Here is an 18,635-nt window from a genome sequence, read left to right as displayed (position 1 = left end):
TAATGGAGAATGTTTACACAACCATTTCTGCTTTTTTTTTTGCATTTGAGGTCAGAAGTGTGGGTACATTTTAATCTGATAAGGGGGGTGTGTTTGAATCGGAAACACAAAGATGTTCAGGAAAAGATAAATATTGTGTGTGTGGTGTGTATTTGTATTCACACTGTTGACAAAGATGTACACTAAATATGTACAGTAATTTATGTGTTACACCTATTACTTACTGTTGGTTGAGACCATTAAGGTGGACACGACTCATCAGTGCTTATGGGGGAAGATAAATCAGAGATAAATCAGAGAAGCTCAGACCACCAGAACTGACAGGCGCAGAGCCACTGCTGAGTTGAATGCTCACATGAAAACACAAAGATCATCTAAACTGTTCAAACCTAATGACTCTAAAGTGAAATACCAAGGTGAAATGTGCAGTCATAATGCAATAACAAACATTTTTCATGCATGAATTTTCAGCATCATGTCTCCAGTCTTCAATGTCACATGATCCTTCAGAAATCATTCTAATATGCTGATTTGCTGCTCATATATAATTTTTTTATCAATGTTGAAAACAGTTTTGCTGCTCAGTGTTTTTGTTGAAACTGTGATACAGCATGTTTCTTTTTGAAATAGAAATCTTTATAAATTATAAATATCATTACTGTCACTTTTGATCAACTGAATGTGTCCTTGCTGAATAAAATTAATAAACCTTGTTTAATTGTGAAACTCATGTACAGACTTTCACACTTGAACATTCAGTCCTGACATTCAGACAGCAAGCTGTCTATGCTGGTGGTCATCTATCATTGTGAAATGACGTTTCCCCTCTTGAGTGAGTGTGTGTTTACAGTACGTCTCACCTCCTCTGCAGAAAACGGCTGGCCCTCTCCTGTAGCTGCAGTATCTCTGGTTCTTCTTGATCACAGTGGGATGATTCAGATAATATCTGAAAGGAAATTTGTGGTGGACATCCATGAGATTATCAACTACAATAATACTGTCACTAGCAATAACGGTCACTATACATGCAGTGTTATGATCGGGCACTGACATTTAAGCACAGCCTGAGATATTTTCCACCAGGCACATTAAATCATCCTGAGGAGAGGACAGTGACATTCTGCAATTCAAAACAGAGAATCTGAGCCAAGGGTTGCATAACAACTCTCTGTTGTGGGGAATTTATAAATACACAACATTTGATGCTTAACATACACCACTTAATATCAGCTGGTCTGATTATATTTGAGTGAGTTCTTCTTCCTTTAATGCTGAGGCATTCTAGAGCCGTTTCCATCAACATGGAAGACAGAAAGTTAAGCAAAGCATCACAATATTGTCCCTGCTGATCTGTTGAGCATGGCAACATCATAAATAAGAAGTCAAGTAGTTTGTTTCATTTAGTTTTTTATAAGGTATTTAGTCAGTTTATCTATTTATTATATAATTAATTATAAATTACACACACCGTTCAAAAGTTTGGGGCTTTACAGGCTGTAAGTATTTAAACAAAAATACAGTAAAAACAGTAATATTGTGAAATATTACAATTAGAAGAACTGATTTCTATTTTAATATATTTTAAAATGTAATTTACTTCTGTGATCAAAGGTGAATTTTCAGCATCATTACTCCAGTCTTCAGTGTCACATGATGCTTAAGAAATCATTCTAATATGCTGAAGGAAATATTTATTATTATCCATTCTGAAAACAGATGTTTATTATATACAGATATATATATATTAATTCAGTAATATACTTAAGGAAACATTTTATCAGGAATCTTTGAAAAAAGTTCAAAAGAACATAATTAATTTGAAAAATAAACATTTTGTAACATTATAACTGTCTTTACTGTCACTTTCGATCAATTTAATCCTTGCTAAATAAAAGTACTGATTTCTACCCAAAACTAAATCTTACTGACCCCAAACTCTAAAAACAGAAGTGTATATATTGTAAATAAAGAACCTCATGGAGGAAGATTTTCCAGCTAGCACCACTAGACGGCAACAGTCAACCACCACACTGCTTAACATCCGGCATCTTGAGAAAATACAGTACGTCTAATTCTCTCTTTTTTTTACTTCATAAACACAATTCAACTGCAACATACAAAAGACATACAGTAATATAACAAACTGTTCATTGTTTGTCATAATCTTTAAAATATGGTCAAAATGCATTGAGCTCTTTTAGGCAAATCAGTTGTTCAGTTTTATGCAAAACTCAGCAGCATGCTGAGGTCAAGCATGAGTCTAGCTGGAGACAGCGTGGTTTCATCATGCAGTGGCTTTTGAAACCCACACTGAAACATTATTATTAATGACAGATGTGTTCTTCAAAGCACACCTCTGATATATTTCAATACTTTATATTATCAACCCACACTGAAACATTATTATTAATGACAGATGTATTCATCAAAGCACACCTCTGCTATATTTCTCTGATGGTTGTGTTGGTGTTGAACTGGATGGAGGGGATGTGCGCATCCACCAAAACATGGCTTGTCATCTTCTCGCTCATTTACCTGAAGGCGTCTTTCTTCTCTACTCTATGGCTTTCCGAAGTGGAAGCATTCAATGTACCTTGAAGGATTTAATTGCAAAAGGATGTCATATTAACAAGCAACAATAAACCATTTCAAGGCAAACATAAAGCTTGCATTAAATACCCTGGACCTGTTCATCTATATATAATATATATAATAATGTGTCACTACATGTGGCAACATTACTTCAGCTTTCCTTTAAAGAAAAGAAAAGATACTGGTGATATTTCAAATGAATGGTTCACTGCGTAGCAAATGGTGAGTGAAATTACTGTATTTTAGACAACAAGGTCCACCACCAGATTTAAATCTCTGTCAGTTTTGAAAGCATTCTAAAATCATGATACACTTCTCATCAGAAATCTTTGCAAACAGTTGTGATGCTTAAAACATTAGTGAAAATCAAGATAAATTTTTTCAAAATCATTATCTTTTTTTTTCATAAGTCTTTGATGAACAGAAAGTTCAAAAGAACAGCATTTGAAACAGAAATATTTTGTAAAAAGGAATTTTTTTTCTGTATTTTTTAGTCAATTTAATGCGTCATTGCTAAATAAAAGTAATAATATCTTTAAAGAAATCTCACTAACTCTAAACAATAGTTGGACATGATACCATCGTTGCTTTGTTTGTTTTATCAGGTTTTTACAATTTATTTTTGCTAAAAACTCTAAAACTGTATTTGGCTAAACTCTGTTAAAACTCTCTTCAAAAGAGTTAACTGAATAAAACAGTTTTTCCATCGTTGCTTCAGGGGGTGAGTAGTTCAGTAGAGCCTTGTTTACCAATTTTACAACATTCTATTGTTTTGAATCAAAAGTGATATTGCCATTAGAGCACAATGATCTCCCTTACTTTGCAAGAACTGAGGGTTTCTTTGCCTCAATTGTCTCAGCAACAACCATGCTTCTCATGGCTTGCATCTGAGCTTCAGAGCAGCAGAAGTGTTATTGTTGTCTGTAGAGCAACTCATGTCAGTAGAAGGCCAAGACTCGAAGTAGCTCAGCTGGTGTTCAGTAGTAGGAGGGCAGAGCAAGAGAACACGTGATCTATCATGGCAGACCTTGTCCTCGGTCCTCATAGGTGACACCTGAGTAGGAGGATCTGAAGGACTGGGTGGCTCAGTAAACCGGAGAGGATTCAAGGCCTGCAATGTGCAATCCAAAAAAGACAACATAACTATTTGTTTTTTCAAGTTAAATCTTTGTTTTTCCAATCTCAGCCCTTTCAATTGCTAGTTATCATTACACAGACACAACAAACATTTTAAAACACATCACATAAAAACCAGAATACAAAAAACAAAACAATTTACTAAAAAATGGTGCACAGTACATGAATACCATTTAAAAAATAGTATTTGAAACAAAAAGCACTATGCGATGGTGAACGTTTCAAGCAGCAATACTTTCTGTATTGCCGTTTTTGTACTTTAAAATCAATTTGTTTAAAATTCAAGATGTGAGAACTGTGAAAGAAATGTGCAGAATAATAATAAAACAAAAACATTGAAACTGTATGCAATGCAAACCACGAAAGTCACAAAATTTAAAGGTACACGAAGTGCAGAGGAAAGAAACTAACGTTACTCTCACTAATCTTTTTTGTTGCTTAGGATTTTTCTGGATCTAGATGGACTGTAGTGGCTCCTGGATAAAGGGGCACCCGGAGGAAATGGATTCTGTTTTGAATGTATTTACCGTCGCGTGGTTACGTTTCTATGGGATTAAAACGGTATTTTAGCTCACGTGAAGTGAAAGTGAAAGTGACATTCAGCCAAGTATGGTGACCCATACTCAGAATTCGTGCTCTGCATTTAACCCATCCAAAGTGCACACACACAGAGCAGTGAACACACACACACACTGTGAACACACACCCGGAGCAGTGGGCAGCCATTTTATGCTGCAGCACCCGGGGAGCAGTTGGGGGTTCGATGCCTTGCTCAAGGGCACCTAAGTAATGGTATTGAAGGTGGAGAGAGAACTGTACATGCACTCTCCCCACCCACAATTCCTGCCGGCCCGAGACTCGAACTCACAACCCTTCGATTGGGAGTCCGACTCTCTACCCATTAGGCCACGACTTCCCACGCTATTGAAACTCTCAAAAACAAACCAGACCCGAATATAACCACGAGCATATTGCAAATTTGTTTAGTTTGATGCTTGTCAAAAAATGATCTCTGGTTACTTTTGACTGTGTTGTATCCTGGGATATGTAGTCCGACAACTGTTGTTTACATTGTTGTCGAAGACAGTTAAAGGGTTAGTTCAGCCAAAAATTAAAATTATGTCATTAATGACTCACCCTCATGTCGTTCCAAACCCGTAAGACCTCCGTTCATCTTTGGAACACAGTTTAAGATATTTTAGATTTAGTCCTAGAGCTTTCTGTCCCTCCATTGAAAATGTATGGTACGGTATACTGTCCACGTCCAGAAAGGTAATAAAAACATCATCAAAGTAGTCCATGTGATATCAGAGGGTCCGTTAGAATTTATTGAAGCATCGAAAATACATTTTGCTCCAAAAATAACAAAAATGACGACTTTATTCATCATTTTCTTCTCTTCCGGGTCTGTTATGAGTGCGTTCACAACACTGCAGTGACGCCGCTGACGGTGAACAGATGACGCTGCTGACGTGTTATCTTTGTTATTGGGCGCACCAGAGAACACACGTCAGCAGCGTTGTACATCAACAGTCACAGCAGTCGCGTTCACAACAGACCCGGAAGAGAAAGACAATGATGAATAAAGTCATAATTTTTGTTATTTTTGGAGCAAAATGTATTTTCGATGCTTCAGTAAATTCTAACAGACCCTCTGATGTCACATGGACTACTTTGATGATGTTTTTATTACCTTTCTGGACGTGGACAGTATACTAGTCCTTCATTTGTCATTATTCAACTAATCAGAGGTTTATATTAAATTTACAACTATAATCCATAATGAACCTTAATATATTCTGCACTCAAGCACATGCATTAAGTTTGCCACAAAGCACAGGCAGAAGTAGCCCAATAATTGTAAAAAAGGAGACATTTTAATTATTTATTAATAAACAAATTTTTTCTTGTCGGCTGCAAGATGAAATCCACAGTGCTGACTTTATCCACATGGACTCACCTTTAAAGAGAAATACAACCTTCACAGATTACATAATGCTTTCGTTTTGAATTGATTCGTTTGAAAGACATTTCAAGCTTTCTGTAGATATATTTCTCATGTATGTGAGACACCACAATTTTAATTTAATTCATTATCAGGAAAAATTCAAGTGATCTAGAGGGCGCCTCCCTGTCCTGCATGCGCATTAATAATTTTCGCACAAACACTTGAATATTAATAATAATTCACATTTTGCATATGCATTACAACGTAAATTATTTTTTACATACAATTATCCAAAATAAAAACCAAACAAGATTTGTAATGAAGATAAAACAAATAAGAATAAATGCTGCGCGAGCACTCAGCATCACTCGCGCCGCGCAAATCTTGCACGCAGACAAATTTACACACCTGCATTTAAATTTAAATGCGGCTGCAATTTTATTTTTTTTTACTTAAATTATATGAAAGTAAGTAAAGAAGGCTCCCTTTAAAATCACTGAAGTTGATCAATTAATGAAGCTCTTATTTACATTGTGTGTATTTTGTTGATTATAAAGAGAGAACTTGAGTTTAAACATGAGAACGTTTTATTAATCCGTCCATTCTTTAGACTTTCAATGATTTAGCTAAATCTTGCAGGTTTAATTTATTCGTTTCTTGTTTTAATTAGGCCTAAATAATGGGAACGAAATTATACAGTGCCTCACGTTTTACTAAAATAAAGAAAATAATTTATAAAACACGCAACAATTTCTTAATCAGTGTACAGACAAATATATTTTCCCAAGAAGTTGTCTGTCAAAATAAAGGACAGGTAACGAATAACGACAAATGCATGTTGTTTTATTAAAGGAATTTTAAAATATAAATTAAAAATAGGTCTAATATATGAGAATATTGACATTTTGCATATAAATCCATGTAGCCAAGCTCACTAAAATAGGCTACCACTTTTAATGCTCTGATGCAAAGTAAACCACAATTTATTTTGAATAATATAACACATAATTCATATTATATAAATAATACTGTACACCTATTAAATGTGTCAAATCTAAAATATGGTGTAATACTTTGTAGCTTAGAGAAAATATAAGCACAGGCACAGGCTTGACATTTATCCTGCTTGAATTTGTTCTAAGAAATGCACATAACTTCATAATTACCAAACTTTCATCTGTGAATATTAAATATTTTAACTATAGTGTTTTTCTTTCATTTTGTGCTTTTTGCTTTGATGCGCTTGTTTGAAAACTTGTGATTAAAGCGCCACCCAGCGGTCAAAAAGCTGCAAATGCACTTTGCAGACGCCGCGGCGGTACAAGCGGCGGTAGAAGCAACGTTTTGGTTGTCCACCTACTGTATATACATATATATATATATACACTTAGTTGGCAGAGCTATAATGCCAGTGTTGTAGGGTTCATTTCCTTTAATGCACTATAAATGCAATGTAAATGTTAGAGAAGCAAATTTGAATAGAAAAATACTGCATTTGAATATTTATTATGTTGTTTTTTATGGTAAGGAAATGAAGCATTTTCAATTTTATCTGTTATTTCTCACTTAGTATATGCAAACTTTTGAGTTTAAAGATTGTACATTCATTAATATCAGTGTAAACAATGTTTACAATGGAAACCATGCATTATGCCTGTGTTGGAAAAAAAAAACAAATTTATTGCTGCATCAGGTTAACCTCACAATTATATTTTTTATCATTGATTGATTTTTTTTATTTTTTATTTATGATCCTGAAGATACAGTATATTTTTTTATATATTTTTTACTTTTTTCCAAAAAACAAAATCAAACATTTCTGCTCAAAAAACCTCATAACACTCATCTTTTTTTTTTTTTTCAAATACAAAAGTGAACAGTCCTGCTGGACAACTTTTCTGCCCATGCAGCTTTTATGCAACATCAATTTAAAAATAAATAAATAATAATAATTAAAAAAAATCAGTTTCAAAAAAAAAAAAAAAAAAAAAAAATAACAAAAAAAAGTAAAAAATATCAATTTCAATTTCTGTTACCACACCAGTCAGCGGTAGTCCTGGTGTCTCTCAAAAAAAAAAAAAAAAAAAAAATTCCTGCTGTGAAAGAGGAAAGTATGGTCAGTACATGAAATATATATACTAATATTACAATTAATGCCTCAAACTTGTAGAGAATTAACAGTACATGACATACATGATCTTTTCTAACATTGAATGCTTTCTATAAATATAAATATATTACTACTGTTTTTGATTATAAAATAACAGTAAATATTGTTTGGCAACAAAAAACTTACGAAAATTACACGTTTTTGCAAACAAATAAAAAAGGTTATTACAGTTAAAACATTTTGCTACACTCACCATAGTTCAAGCATTGTATTTGTAGTAAAATCATAGGTATACAAATTGTAATTAAAAAAAAATGTGATCCCACATTTGCCCATTTTAATTTTAATTCTATACTTAATTGAACTGCCCAGTTTCCATTCATCACTTTATTAATTTGCATGCATGAAATGAATGTAAAATAACCTGCCAAAATTGACAACCTCAAAGCCGCAAGGATTATAATTTAAGATGAATAAATTTATGACATTTGTTTGTTGTATGGCTACTGCCATCAGTCGTTGCCTGCCATCAGCCAAGGCAAGGGAGGCAGAGTCTCTTTAGAGAAAAAAAAACAACTGGATGAGAAAGTTAACGATATTACAAAAATAAACAAAATGTGACAATAAAAAGTGTAAAAGTCATTAGTTTTTATAAAATAACTGTCCAACAGCGACACCCTCTGGTAAAGTTAAAAAGAACAGCTGAACATCAGTTGACAAATAAAAGTCAAGTCTGCTTTATTGTCAATTCTTCCACATGTACAGTACATACATACAGAGAATCAAAATTGCGTTACTCTCAGACCCCCGGTGCATACAGATAGCACTAACAGTAGAGCTTTCATAGTTCAGTGGTGCCTGGGGCAGAAGAGGGACAGGGGGGCAAGTTCGGGAGCGAGTTCAGCTTCCTGACAGCCTGATGGATGAAGCTGTCCTTCAGTCTGTTGGTCCTGGCGTGGAGACTCCGCAGTCTCCTCCATGACGAAAACTCACTGAAGAAACTATGTGACGGGTGAGTGGGGTCACCTGCAATGCAGAGGGCTTTACGAGTGAGACGGGTTCCGTAAATGTCCTGGAGGAAGGGGAGAGAGACCCCAATGATCTTCTCAGCTGCTCTCAACTATGTGTTGCAGAGTCTTCCGGCAGGACGAGCTGCATCACTGTGCAGGCGCCATACCACACAGTGATGCAGCTCGTCAGAATGCTCTCGATGGTGCCTCTGTAGAATGTGTACATGATGGGGGCCGGGGCTTTGGCTCTTCTCAGTTTGCGGAGGAAATAGAGACGCTGTTTGTGATTTCTTGGCCAGTGCTGCGGTGTTGTCGGTCCAGGAGAGGTCCTCTGTGATGTGCACATCCAGGAACTTGGTGCTGCTCACTCTCTCCACAGTCACACCGTTGATGGTCATAGGAACATGCTGAGTGTGCACTCTCCTGAAGTCAACAACAATCTCCTTCGTCTTCTCCACGTTCAGAGAGAGATTGTTGTCACTGCACCACCCGGCCAGACGGCTCACCTCGCTCCTGTAGTTTGTCTCATCTCTGTTGCTAATGAGACCCACCACAGTCATGTCATCTGCAAACTTAATGAAGAGGTTGGAGTTGTGTGACGGTGTGCAGTCGTGGATCAGCAGAGTGAAGAGGAGGGGGCTCAGCACACATCCTTGGGGGGCCCCAGTGTTCAGGGTGATGGTGCTGGATGTGTTGCTGCCGACCCGTACTGCCTGAGGTCTTCCAGTCAGAAAGTCCAACAGCCAGTTGCACAGCGAAGTGTTGAGCCCCAGCTCGATCAGTTTGTGAATGAGCTGTTGAGGGATGATTGTGTTGAATGCTGAACTGAAGTCTATGAACAGCATTCTGACGTATGAGTCTTTTTTCTCTAGATGTGTGAGTGCTCAGTGTAGGGTAGTTGAGATGGCATCATCGGTCGACCGGTTTGGACTGATATGCAAAACTGGAATGGGTCCAGGGAGGGGGGGAGGGCAGACTTGATGTGGTGCATGACTAGCCGTTCAAAGCACTTCATGAGGATGGGAGTAAGTGCAACAGGACGGTAGTCATTGAAGCAGGATGGAGATGGCTTCTTCAGGACTGGAATGATGGTGGTAGCTTTGAAGCATGTGGGAACAACAGCCTGACTAAGTGAGATGTTGAAAATGTCCTTGAAGACATCAGTGACTTCTGCTGCACAGTCTCTCAGTACACGCCCAGGAATGTTGTCAGGACCCGGAGCTTTGCGTGCATTTGATCCTGCTGAAGGATCTCCTCACGCTGTCCAGGGTCTGCGTCATCACCTGGTCACCGGGAGGAGGTGGAGTCTTCTGTGCAGTGGTGCCGTTTTGTTCCTCAAAGCGAGCGAAGAAGGTGTTTCAGCTCGTTCAGCAGAGAGATGTTGCTGTCACAGGTCTGTGGTGGGGGCTTGTAGTCTGTAATGGTCTGTATCCCCTGCCACAGGCTACGAGAGTCTCTGCTGTTACTGAAACGATGGGCTATCCTCCTGGAGTACTGTCTCTTAGCCTCTCTGATGCCGCGGGATAGGTTGGCCCTGGCTGTTCTCAGGCCCACCTTATCTCCAGCTCTGAATGCAGCGTTCCGCTTCTCCAGGAGTCTGTAGACCTCCCCTGTCATCCACGGCTTCTGGTTAGCCCGGACAGTGATGGTTTTTGTGACTGTTACATCCTCAATACACTTGTTGATGTAGGCAGTGACAGTCTCTGAGTACTCCTGGACGTCAGTGGTGTTATTGTAAGTGGCAGCCTGCTTAAACATATTCCAGTCAGTTGTATCAAAGCAGTCTTGAAGAGCGTCTGACGACCCTTCCGGCCACACTTGAATCTGTTTCTGAACTGGTTTGGCGACTTTAACGAGCGGTCTGTATGCAGGCATTAGCATGACAGTGATGTGGTCTGAGGGAGGAATGCAGGGGAGGGGGAGGCTTTGTAAACTCCTCTCTGTGTGGTGTAAACAAAGTCTAAAATGTTATTACCTCTTGTTGGAAAGTTAATGTGTTGTTGTATTTTTGGAAACACACTCTTTAAGTCTGCGTGGTTGAAATCCCCAGCTATGATGAGAAAAGCATCAGGGTGTGCTGTCTGCTGCTCGCTGATGTGCTGGTACAGTTCATTTAGTGCATCGTTCCTGTTGCTGTTGTTGTTATTCGGGGGAATGTAAACCGAAAACGAGCAGTATGGCAGTATATTCCCTCGGCAGATAGAACGGCCGGCACTTAATAATCATAAACTCCACCAGGGGTGAGCAGTGTTTGCAGATCACAACAGCATCGCGGCACCACGTGTCATTGATGTAAACACAAAGCCCCGCCGCCGCAGGTTTTTCCTCCCGCGACAAGAGCTCTGTCTGCTCGATAGCACGTCAGCTGATCGAGCTGAATAGTGCAGTCCGGGACGCTGTTGCTAAGCAAACAATCCTACAAAACAAAAAAACATAAAATATATTGTTTGTATTGTTACTGCCTTTTGTTATTATTTTGAAAGGAATGTAAAATACGTAAAAACACTAACTTGATTAGATGTTTGATAAACAATGTTACATAGTGTAAAAATACAAAATATAATTGTTTTAGCCTTTTTTTAAGTAATGTTTTATTTAACCAGGGAAATGTGACAACAGTAAGGTTATAAGGATATACACAATTTCGTTTTTACCGAGCAAACGGCAGAAACGGTGAGAAAGACCGTGGCAGCTGCCAGAAACTACTAGTGGCGTCTAGGGATGCCACCAGAAGTGGCGCTGTGACTTGCCGCTGCCAGGAGTTCTGCTTGCCCTCTCTCCGCTTCGGCCTGATACCGGGTTGTTGCATTTACTACACTCTGAGAGTTATACAAAAAACATGTAATATGAATAATACACATACCATCTTCTTGGTCCTGTTGGTTAACAGCAAAGTCTGGCATTAGATTAGTAAAGGCTGATTTGTTGTTAAAATGTGGTGTCATTAGCAAACTTAATGTAACTGCAGACATCATCAGTGGTTAGTGGGCATCCACCTGCAGAAAATGGCTGAGAAGCCAATTTTGTGTTGATTTCTTTCCCGTGATGAATATTTTTATGAAGAGACTGATTTTATTTATTTTTTATTTTTTTATTTTTTTTAACCAGTGGTTTAGTGGTGTAGTCTACTTGGTATCTTACTTCACTACAGCTACTTTGAAATGGTTTCATAACACTGTCATGCGGTTGTGGTAAAGGCGCACGACAAACAGAAGTAAAGGAATCTTTAATGAACATCAACACACGTAGACCGTTGAAAATAACATTTAACCAAGACAAAGAATCTCAGAACACAGAGCTTAAATGGAGTGAAGACAAAAGGGATAGTGAAACATAACAGGCAAACCGAATGAACAATGATTAACTAATAACGAGAACAGGAAACAGGAATTAAACCAAATTAGGGCAGACAGGCCCTGCGGTCCATTCGGAAGGGCTCATCTCTATGCCCTAATCCCTTCAACAGGTTTCACCTTCGGAGTGAGAGCGGAGTGGGACCAAACAACTGTTTCTTGAAGTGCCCTTCTGTGTCTTCATCACGTGCCCACACAGAGGGGCCGTCATCATGCTAAGAATCTGCACAAAGGATCATGGGAGCCCATGGGAGTGTCCATCAGTTCTACCCTTCGAAATCCTTCATTCCGAAGGGCCCTTTGAAGTGGCCACTTTTGAGCACCTCGGTTTGGAATGACCCTTCAATACGGCGGCCATGATTGTTTTCACTCTGAAGTGCCCTTCGGAGAGCGATATATCCCATTTGGAACACACAAGGGGGGCTAAACAGAAACATACATGTGACAAAAATGTTCAACATTATTATTTTTTACATTCTGATTGGTCAATTGCAGCATACAACAACCTTATTTTCCTCATTTCTACATTGTGTATATAAGTCCACTCATTCAAAGTAAAGGCCCGTTCACATCATGAACGATAACTATAATGATAAAGACTGCCAATGCAGTTAGTGTGAGACTCATGCAATAGATTTTTCTCATGTCACATGTCCATTTTCTCATGCAGTGAAAAAACATTGCAGCACAAAGAGGACACTGACAACCACTGACAGACAAGACAGAGCAGCGAGTTATTCTCACTAATCTGGGGGAGATACACAACTCTATGAAACTTTTTTATTTGTCATTTATTTATTATTTGTCTTGCTGCATTGCAGCTGTTAAAATGTTACTTCTGAATGTTTTTTTATAAATATTTTTTTGGTTATGCAAACTATAAGGAAACATTCAATTTTTATAATTTTGCAAACACTATGGGAACATTACTTTTGAATGTCCTCTGAACATTCTGAAACAAGTAATAACTTATGGCAAAAAAACAAAAAAAAAAACAAAAAAAAACTTCTGAATAAGAGACAAATATACCAATTGTCTTTGAGTTTTATTTTTCTTGCAAGAAAAGGCCAGCAGTCGTACAGTCAGTCAAAGTGTGCAGTAGAGTGTGACAGTGAAGGGAGGGTATCCTTTCTCTCTTATAGTCTCATCTCTCAGAATGGTATCTCTCTAGGCCAATGATGGTATTTTCAAACACATTCTTAGACTTACTTATAATTTTTCCTTGGAGGCCCTCCTGTCACGTACCAACACCTTTTTACCATTCCATTCCAATTCCATATTAGAATAAGGATTGTGTGTGCTCTTTTACTGTCACACACATCTTAAAGATCAATAGCTGTTCTTTGTTCTGTTAAATCAGCAAAGAAGCATGTGACTAAGCAATGCAGAAAATACAAACATAACACGATATTCAATAAGCATATCATACTAAGAAAACATACCATTACATATTTAAAAAAAAAAAAACCTTGGATGAACGTCCAACTAGAGCAATTCAAAAATAAATTGTTCCAAAAATGTTTTTGTGCTAACATTTTGTAATAATGACCAGATGGTATTTTTTACCATGTTTTGTCCCATATGTCATCAGATAAACTGATTAAATTGGTAACCAATATCTTTATAATTTTGTATTTGTACCAGAAATCATTTTATTATCTTACTACTTGTTGTTTTCATTTATTTTGTTGCTTTTTAGGGAAAACCATTCAACTGGAATTTGCTATTGTGAGCGTAAAAACCCTTTAGGAAACTGCCATCAAATGCAGGTACATTTGTGATACACTGGTTTTATTCAGAATAAAGTTCCAACAGAAATCAGCAGAACAAAGTGAGCTTTTGCATATTTAGAGTCATGAAAAGTTTCGCCAATGTTTATTAGACTATACTTGAGATTTTCTCTGTTTGGTTTAACAACACATATAGAATCATGCTCCAAACATGAAATTTATGGTTGCTGTTTTGTACAAGTTGCTAGATTAGGACTACAAACATAATGGATTAGATCCAGGTTAATCATTTAGGGACCAGTTTTCTACATATCTAACAATTCAGTTGGGTTTTCATGTCCTGCTCGTTCTTTTGCGTCTGCCCTGAAGTCCAGATGATCTTCAGCGAAAGCCGTCTCCAGCACCAGCAGCAGAGACTGTTTAAGCTTCTTCTTATACTCATCACACATGAACACATAGAGAATGGGGTTCAGACAGCTGTTAAGATGAACCAGGCAGATAATGACAATCTTAGCTGTCTTATATATTTCGTAACTCCGGTTATGTATTGCAGTTATTAAATAAATATTGCAAACATGGTATGGAAACCAACATATGAAAAAAGACAGGATTACAATTATAATGACCCGGAACGACCGGAGCTGCTTTACCCTTTTGAGGCGTTTGATTCTTACTCCAATAGCTGTGTATGAAGATGCAATGATCAGAAAGGGGATGAGGAAGCCCACTATAAATTCACATGTTGTCAGAAATGTCAAAGTAAACATATAAGTTTCATAGAAAGGAATGCTGCAGCCAATGGATGAAACCCACACAGTTATGCAGATGATCTTGGCTTTAAGTAAAGTTCGTGCATTTTTAGCCCAAACAACCATCCATGTGCACAGGCATCGGTCAAGACTGATAACTACAAGAAACAAAATACTAGCAAATAGATTTTGTCTTAACATGATCAAGAGAATGCGTCTCATTAAGTAAAGATGCCAATGGCCCAAAACTGAGAGAAGATCTATGATTGAAGACAACATGAAGGTGAAGTCTGCAATCGCCAGGTTGAGAAACCAAATGGAGTTGACAGTCGTCTTCATTCTGCAGCCAGTCAGAAATATGACAAGCCCATTTCCATTTTCTATTGTGGGGTTTTTCGTGTGCAAAATAATTTGCACACACACCAAAATGCCATTTTGTTTAACCTTCTGGTGATTAAAAACCTAAAATAAAAATGTGTTCAGTTTTATTCTAAAGTCATACTGATTAATCTTGATATTCTATAGCAGGGATCCTCAAATCTGGCCCACGAGATCCACTTTCCTGCAGAGTTTAGCAGCATGCCAATCAGTGTCTTCAGGAGCAGTATCTTCAGGTTCATGTTGTCATTATACCAGTTATCGGTTATTTTGGAAAATAACATAAAGACTGATATCAATACAAAAGTTATTTTGGAAGATTGCATTTAGAAAAATTCCCCTAGTGTCTGGCATAATCTATAAAAAAAAGAATAATATCCATCTTCAATTACTAGAAAGTCATTCCTACTTGCAAATATTCTACAATAAAAACCAATACTCAAAACTCACAAATAACTTATTATAAATAAAAAATATATAAAAATTCATTTACAAGCAATAACTGAGATTAAGATGTAATTGGTTTATATTTTTGGACAAGCAATAAAAAAAAAAAAAAAAATTGTTTTGCCATGACTTGTTCATATCATTTTTACAATACACTATGTCTGCATTGAATGCATCTTACACAGTTTTGCATTTACTACACTCTGAGAGTTAACATGTTTGTTTATTTAAAAAATAAATAAATAAAAAACCACACACAGTAATATGAATACACATACCCATTTTTTGAGCTGTTGATGTACTGGGACAAGTGAGTCTTGATCTTTCTCGGTCTTGTTCACAAACTGTTGGTTTTATACCAGACAGCAAAGCCTGGTATTACGTCACTAAAGCCACAGGAGCTGCTGAAAAACTTCTACTCAGCCGTCATTGAGTCTATCCTGTGTACTTCAATAACTGTCTGGTTCAGCTACAAAAAAAAAAAAAAAAAAAAAAAAACATGAAAACAAAAAAAAACCAACACACATCAGAAGACTACTGAGAATGGTTCGGACTGCTGAAAGAATTATTGGTGCTCCCCTGCCCACCCTTCAAATACTGTATACATCCAGAGTGAGGAAAAGGGCTCATAAAATCACTCTGGATCCCTCACATCCAAGTTACCCCTTTCTGAACTTTTGCCATCTGGCCGGCGCTTCAGAGCCGCAAATACCAGGACAGTCAGGCACAAGAACAGTTTCTTCCCCCAGGCAATCTACCACATGAACAGTTAAATGTTCCCCACTTATGTAATAAAAATGTGCAATATCCTTATTTATTTGTAACCCCTCCATCCTAGTACATCCCTGCATCTCACTCTATTCTATTCCATTATCATCTATAGAACAACTGTTCATACAAGTGGTTTATTTTTTGATTTTGCAATATTTGTCTTTTTTCTCCGTGTACTGGAAGCTTATGGAACTAAAACAAATTCCTTGTATGCACAAGCATACTTGGCAATAAAGCTCTTTCTGATTCTTATAAAGGCTGATTTGTCATTACTGATAAAGGGCTAAAATGTGGCAGCATCAGCACACTGATGTTTTTATTTTTACAAGTTGCTAGATAAGGACTATAAGCATACTGATTGAAATAGTTACAGCTGTAACTGGTTTCCAGGGGGTAGTGGGCAAATACTATGGTCTTTCCTGCCACACAATTACCAATTTCTTGAGTATCTAGTTAATGAGGCATGCATTCCAGCTATTTATACATTTGCCATATTATATCTATAATAAATTGTTGGCACATCAGCTTCAATCTCACAATGTAAACAAAATAACTTCCTGTTAATATTTTGCTAAATTGCACTATCCCTTCCTTTTATAATAACTAAATAATTTAAAAAAAAAATTTGTTTTTGTGAAATTTTAAAATTAAACCCCAATAACGCAAGACGCTCTGGGAATGAGATTGGTGTTAGGAACGTTGCAAGAGGAGAGCCAGATGTTTCTCTGCGAAGGCGCTTGCAAACAAAAACAACAAACAAATACAACTTCATCTTAAAAAAAACACGCACAAACAAATACATACAAGAAAGGATTCAGGCAGCTGTTCAAGTAGGCAAGACTGACTATGAAGAGCCTGATCTGGTCAAAAACATTCTTGAAACTGGTCAGCTCAACTGATGGGTTTGTCGCATTCATTTCAAGGAACACTTCAAGGAACTGGTAAACAAAAGGGAAGCCAGCAGAAGATGGCCAGGATTAAAGCTAGGATAATACGGAAGGGTTTTAGTTCATCTTTCTGGAGGCGTTTAACTTGTACTCCGATCACCACAAGAAGCCAAGATTATGACAAACAGGATGAAGAAACACTACAAAGAGGAACACAACCACCCTCTTGTAGGCTTGCAGACCTGAAAAACAAAGTATGCACACTGTTTGTTGTGGAGAAATGAAGGATTTTTCTGAAGATGACAAGGCAAGGTGGTAGCAACTGCTGGTAACCAAATAAGGAGGCAAATTATCCTTGCTTTCAGGATGGTTCATTTAGTCCAGGCCCACACCACCACCCAGGTGGACAGGCAGCGGTCCAGACTGATCACTGTCAGCAGGAAAGCGCTGGCAAACATGTTCAGCACAGCCACCAGGCTACTCAACATGCACCCAGAGTCACCAAAAGGCCAATCCAAATCACGATATTTGTAAGTTACATTAAGAGATCAGGAAATTAAAACACGAAATCAGCTACTGACAGGTTTAGAAACCAGATGGTACTGACTGACCTTTACATTTTGAGGCCTGCGATGTAGATGACCATTCCACTGCCAGCAACACCAAGCACACATATTATGCATATTATTTTTTAAAGAAAAACTAATGAAAACAAATTAGTAGTCCGTGGTTACTGAGGCTATAGACAAAATAACTAAAAAATCTGTGACAGAAAAATAAATAAAAAATAAAATAACAGTATGCATATTCATTGTTTATCTAGACATTTCATTAGAAATTTGGAGGATTGCTAAAGAAGCTTGCGCAATGAAACTGCTATGTCATTTTAGTCAGAAAAACAGCTGTACTTACTCATTTTAGCTTTATTTGTTGAAGAAGCTGAAAAAATATACACAAAAATTAACCAAAATCTCTATCTGTAACTGAACATAACATTTCAGCTTAAATCTGAATAATTTTCAACATTACCTCACACAAAATAGTGTCATCTACAGCAGTGATTTTATTATTTGATTTTCTACAACTTTAAAGAAATTTCTGTTCTTTTTTGCTGTGCAAACTGTTTAAGTTCATCACTGCACGACCGAGTTCTCTTTTGTTGCCACTATCAGGCGAACGTCATATGAAAAAAAAAACTAACACACACGCACACACACACACACACATATATATATATATATATATATATATATAGAGAGAGAGAGAGAGAGAGAGAGAGAGAGAGAGAGTAATGTGAAAAAAGTATACATAATTTACTTGAATGTCCGCATGTGCTGTGTCATGTGGATAAATATGACCAGAGCGATTTGCACACTCAGGCATAGTCCTACACTTTGCTCACTCTGTCAAATATTCTATAATCCTAATAGTAAATTTTGAAACAATCTCTGTCTTACCCATCATGGGTACTTCAACGGTCTAGGACAATTGGAAAAGAGATCGAGCGATCACCAATAAAGAAA

General features: G+C 37.3%; 1 pseudogene; it reads left to right on the top strand.

Moving 5' to 3' along the window:
* The window catches only part of LOC122147758, a 101,131-nt pseudogene that overhangs the window by 36,492 nt on the left and 46,004 nt on the right, over nucleotides 1-18,635 (top strand).

This window comes from Cyprinus carpio, chromosome A15, assembly GCF_018340385.1.
Source record: "Cyprinus carpio isolate SPL01 chromosome A15, ASM1834038v1, whole genome shotgun sequence".
NCBI lineage: Eukaryota > Metazoa > Chordata > Actinopteri > Cypriniformes > Cyprinidae > Cyprinus > Cyprinus carpio.
This window is presented reverse-complemented; position numbering and strand designations above follow the sequence as displayed.